Source organism: Solanum pennellii, chromosome 5, assembly GCF_001406875.1.
Source record: "Solanum pennellii chromosome 5, SPENNV200".
In the NCBI taxonomy this organism is placed as follows: domain Eukaryota; kingdom Viridiplantae; phylum Streptophyta; class Magnoliopsida; order Solanales; family Solanaceae; genus Solanum; species Solanum pennellii.
The window spans coordinates 55,844,312-55,850,309 of NC_028641.1; the positions used below are offsets into that span (position 1 = coordinate 55,844,312).

The 5,998-nt window shown below is 32.4% G+C and overlaps 1 long non-coding RNA gene across 1 annotated transcript; it reads right to left on the reverse strand.

Annotated features, from left to right (window-relative positions):
- Positions 1–2,185: 2,185 nt before the first annotated feature.
- On the reverse strand, positions 2,186–4,699 carry LOC114077265. Its single transcript, XR_003578350.1, has 2 exons — positions 3,622–4,699; positions 2,186–2,550 (listed from the first exon to the last, which is right to left on the reverse strand). It is a non-coding gene; the product is annotated as an uncharacterized LOC114077265 (long non-coding RNA).
- Positions 4,700–5,998: the final 1,299 nt, after the last annotated feature.

Here is a 5,998-nt window from a genome sequence, read left to right on the forward strand (position 1 = left end):
TTAGCCAAGTGCCAAAATTGCAAACAAGTGAAGGTAGAACACCAAAGGCCTGGAGGTTTGGCTCAGTCTATAGAACATCCGGAATGAAAGTGGAAGATTATTAATATGGACTTCATCACAAGCCTACCGAGTACTCGCACGCAACATGATTCCATTTGGATAATTGTTGATAGAATGAAAAAATCAACCAACTTTTTGCCGGTAAAGAATAACTATTCGGCCGCGGATTATGCAAAGTTGTGCCTTCAAGAAGTAAGATTTCATGGAGTTCCAGTCTCCATCATTTTAGATAGAGGTGCACAATTTACTGCATAGTTCTTAAATATTTACAGAAAGGTTTGGGTTCAAAGGTGAACTTAAGCACTGCTTTTCATCCTTAAACAGATGGACAAGCAGAGTGTACTATACAGACATTGGAAGACATGTTGATAGCTTGCGTGATTGATTTCAAAGGGAATTTGGATGATCACAACATACCTCTCATTGAGTTCTCTTACAACAAGAATTACCATTCTAGCATCCAAATGGCTCCATATGAATCTCTTTATGGGAGAATGTGCAAATATTCTATAGGGTGGCTCGAAGTTGGTGAAGCAAGGTTGAGAGGACTAGATCTAGTTCACCAATCTATGGACAAGGTAAAAGTGATTCAAGAGAGACTGAAAATGGCACAGAGTCGCCAAAAGCCCTACAAAGATGTCAGGAGAAGGTCTTTAGAGTTTGAGGTGGATGATTGGGTGTATCTGAATGTTTCACTCATAAAAGGTGCTATGAGGTTTGGTAAGAAGGGAAAACTTAGTCTTAGTCCACGGTATATATGTCCTTACCGAATCTCCAAAAGAGTTGGCAATGTATCTTATGAAATGGAGATACCCCAAGAGTTAGCAGCAGTTCATCCGGTATTCCATATTTCGATGTTGAAGAAGTAGTATGGGTAATCCTTCATGGATTGTACCAACTAAGAATTTTAAGATTCAGGATTGTTTAAAGAATAATAATTTTATCGTTTAGAACTATTTAGAGTCGCCACTTATTTTTTTAAGAAAAATTAAGAAAACCGATTTCAAAGGACAAAAACAGTAAATTGATTGAATATCTTTAAAGGGGGTTCGAAGGTTCATATTAACGTCTTAGGAAGATTTTGAAAGAACCTAAGAAGCCCGCTTACTTGCGGTAATCCGATAACTAATTTGTTTGGCTTAAAATAATTTTAACTTAATTCGAATAGAAAGTTTGGACTATTTTTAGTTAGAGTCAATTTTAAAAGGGAAAAGAATAAATATTGACTTATCACTTAAGTGAGACATATGTTCGCTAAAATATTGTATTTTAATATACTCAAAGATGACCCATTTAGTTAAGTAAATAAAACACGACGGCGTCGAGCGGGGATTTAAATTTTGACCCTAAGACTAACGACAAATACTTATCAAATACATACATAGTAAAATAAAAGAGGGAGAGATAGTTGGGTCCAAATTCACCTTTTGTCCGCCTAAACCGGTATTTGGACCCATTTTGTTTTTGTCTTTTCACCAACTTCACTTGTACCTATCCTAAACCTCTAGCAAAAATAATCATATATTATTATAAGTGGGAAGATTTTAAGTTTAAACTTAGATTACGAAATGCCCTTCACCAATTTTTTAAATTAAAAAATCATTTACTAATTTAAAAATTAAATCAACAATGACAATTAAACTAGGCCAAATACATGATTAGATGTTACAACCTATCATTTTTCATTTCTTAATGAATTTGATTGTTAAAATTTTTCAGCTTCTACCATTAAACACATTCATGCACAAACCTGTCATGTGCTTAATTTCTCCCTTTATAAATTGGATAAAAAATATTAATCCACACACTTTGTTTTCATTATCTAATAGTTCTTCTGTCAGGAGTACTTTTTATTGGTCACTATTTTTCTTATTGATTTATGTCTTCGTTCATTTTTTATTTTCATGGTTGTTGGAGAAACACATAATCTAATAGTTCTTGTAATTTTTTTTTATTGGTCACTATTTTTCTAATTGGTTTGTGTCCTTCATTCATTTTTTTATTTTTAATGAATGTTGGAGTATTTATATCCCAAGAAATTTCAGCCTTGGGGCTTAGTTCTAGCCTTACAAGTTGCTCATCATTCACCAAAAAAAATGTTGATATTTAAGTTCTAGGCAAAAAGTAAACACTAAACCAAGTTTATTTTATATGCACAAAAAGATATATAGGAGTACATCAGACAATATTGAGCAATTTTATATCTTGGGACTATATAAATAATAACAATAACAGAGGTCAAACGTGCAAGGCACGTTTCTAGAACTAGTAAGTAATAAAAGGGACAAGGGCTTAGGCCCAAAAAATTCAAAATACAAATTTAGAAAAATAAATTTGGGGCTTCTTGGCTCAAAATCTTCAACTTCTTGTCCTGTTCATTGATTTCTTCGAACTTCGAAATTTGTACGCCCATTTTTAGCTGACTGACTCGGATAAAATAGAATTGGGGCCTTTATGACCCATCCGAAATGCATAGGGAAGGAACGAGTTCTTGACGAACTCGGGCAAATTTCACATGCAATAAAATGGCAAGAAATTAGTGTATGAAGTAATAAAACAAATGAGATGTAATTTAAACGAGAAGGAATTCATTTAAAATGAAATCCAATTAAGAGATCCATATTAGACAGAGACTTACAATTCTAGAATAAGAACCAAGTGAGCAAAATTAACAAATGGCAAAATTGATGAAGAAACTGCAACAATAAACAGTAGCACCTATATTTTTATATATAAACTTGTGTCCATATCATATTCCAGGGAATACCTAACTGTTAACCAACAGTACACTCAAAGTATTAAGAGGAACATGCCGCATAACTAAGCAAATAAAACATCACATGTTATAGTCTAACCAACTCTATTTAACGAAATCTAACAATTTCATGCATAGATAAATACAAAATGCAAAGAAGGACATTGTTAAGCAAAGACACCAAATAGGCAATTGAAATAGATAGCCAAACTAAGAATCAGGAAAGATTTCTTCAAATCTGGGGAAAGGTAAGAGAATCACTGTGATTATAAGTAACAAACACACGCTGAAGAATTAATTATTAAACCCAAAAGCATCGAACAATGAGCGGGTGCTTTAGATGACCTGAACTAAGGCTATAATTTTAATTTCTAAGGACAAGAATAGACAATTGAGAAATAGATAAAACTAAAAAGTTAGAGTAACACGCAACTATACCATATACGCTGGCTAAATATGTTGATTCGAGAACTCATGCTTCTTTGCATATCAATATTAGAGAGTAATAAGCTAAACCCAGCAGACTTGATACAAAAAGAAAACATAATCGGAGTAGCACAGAACCAAAGACATCAAGCATTAGTTTTTTTTATTTTTTTATTTTTTTAAAAAATGAACTATCGGACAGAAATCAAATATATGACCAGAAACCTCCACATTAGGTGCAAAAACGATAAACCTTCGACTTGCCAAATCATAAAATTGCATAAAAATGAACTTATGACATTGAGACATTTAAACAAACCGGCAATAACTAATGACAAGGAGGGCGAACAGGGTGCTATATATAAGAGGAGGACCATTACCTTTCTTAATGGAGCGAAATGGAGACAACACGAGAAGAACAACGAGCTTCCACCACCACGATATGATTCCTATAATTCCGACAAACAGCTTGGAACAAAAAGAATAAAGAACTAAACCAGAATCTCGATCCCAACAAAACTATCCTAAATGTTTTTATATAATAGTGTTGCTGGAAATTTCTGCTTGTATTTATCTCTTAAAGCTTGATCATTCCTATTATTTCTTCTAACTCTCTCTCTGTATCCCTTTTATTTTCGTGCTCTCTCTCTCTAACCTTAAAAAATAAAGACAAAAACCATCTTAAAAAGATGAAAAAATAGGGTTGATTTAGGGCGGAAAACAGGCGAGGATTTGGATGAAATTTTGAATTCTAAATTTGAAATTTATTTGGAGGACAAGTGTTGAAAGCTGGAAATTGTACAATTCTTGTCCGATTCTTCTACGGGAAAACTATTTGAGCCGCTGTATTGAGAGAAAACGACGAAGGAGGTGCAAGATCGAGACACCTGGTTCTTCGTACAAATGATAAAGGAGAGGGAGAGGGTCACGCGACTCTTTGCTGGAGTTGCGGCGCACAGGACTTCTGGGTCGATTTTTCTGGGTTTGCGAGTTTACGTGTTCTTCGCTGCAAAGAAGAAAGTAAAAATTAGGCAAATGACATACTGTAAATGATAAATTACATTCTATCCCTATAATATCAATATTTACCAAAAATCCCTTATTTTTAAGAATTTCGGATACTTTATAAAATAGAAATGATACTTAAATATAAATGACAGAATATTTTTTTTTCTGTAACTATTATAGCTAAAATCAAGGGTAACTGATTTCCCTTCACTTGATTTAAGTTAATCTTGTGACTAATTTCACTCCCAGGAATTTGGGCAAATCAACTCCATGAAAAAATAAAAATAGCAACAATAATAGTACCATGTGAAGGGGATATATTAATAAACGATTTTTTCCGGATATATAATAACGATGCCCTTTGATAAGTATTTGTCGCCGGAGCTCCGCTGAGATGATATATTGTAACTAAAATTTAAGTATCAAATTTAAATTCTGAATTTGAGTATCTTTTTATGTGTTGGACATGAAATTTAAAGTATAAAATTTAATTAGTATCATTTGGGATAAAAAAGGGATTTTTGTAATTTAATACATCAGTAGGGAATTAATGAAATTAAATAAATTAAAGTAGTGCATTTTAGTCCATTGGTATTGTATTGAAATGGTTGTGTGTTGAGTTATTTAGTGAATTGGAATTGTGGGCTTTTTGTCATCTTTTTTGTGGGCTGGGGTTTAAAGAAGGCCTCCAAATATGGGTCTTACATAGAGTGAAGACCCGCTAAGGAAAAATGGCCAAAATTGTAATTAACGAATCAAAGACTTAGCCAACTCAAGTTAATTAGTTAATTCGGTTAAAAATAAAAAAAAATGAATTAACATAAACTAATTAATAAGCTTCTTAATCTTAATGAAACAATATAATTAACTTAATTATAAACTAATTCTTCAAAATTCTAGCCAAAATTTGAATTCAACTAATTTAATAAAATACTTACTAAAGTTAAAATCTTTGTCAGGCTATTTTCCAAATATTTATAAATATATTAATTAATACATCATTATCTAAAACATATATATTATTCAAAAAGTTACAAAAAATAAGTGACAAAACTATTTAAAATAAATTTGAAAAATATTTTGAATTTTATAAAACTAATTATTCTAAATCATTTGGGAAATAAGAAGCTCGATTGTTAATTTAGATTGTGGAGGTCCAAATTTTGGTGAAAACAATTGTCCCTCATTTGACTTGGATTGATGCAAAAAATTCGAGAAAAATAAAATTGACTAATCCAATTTTGACCTACCACATATTTATCTTTTCAAAAAGGAATCTGGTACGAACTTTAGGAATTATGGTCTAACCCTAAAAATGGGTTTCCTACATTCTCAGGCTATATGAGAATTTAATCCACTTGTAGTTCAATACGCTTGATTTGACGCACGATTTTGAAAGAATTTAAAAACAATCACGATATCAAATTATAAGGAGATCGGACTGCTCGAGAATAGGATTTAAGAGAGGATTTTTGAATACAGCCGAGTTCGCAACGTTGAGCCCTCTTACATATCCTTAACATAGGGAATCAGGCTGCTTGTAGTTTGACTCGATTGGTTGAAAAAGAAATCTATTATGCTAGATCGTCTTTCATTTTGGAAGAGTGACAAATCAGTCGAGTATAAAAGAAGAGGCTTGCAACCTCTTCGCCATGAATGTGGTGCACTTCACACCTATAATTAAGAACTTACATAGACATAATTTCAAAAGCTCTTGGTGCATTGTCACTCGAATAGGAAAGATGCCTC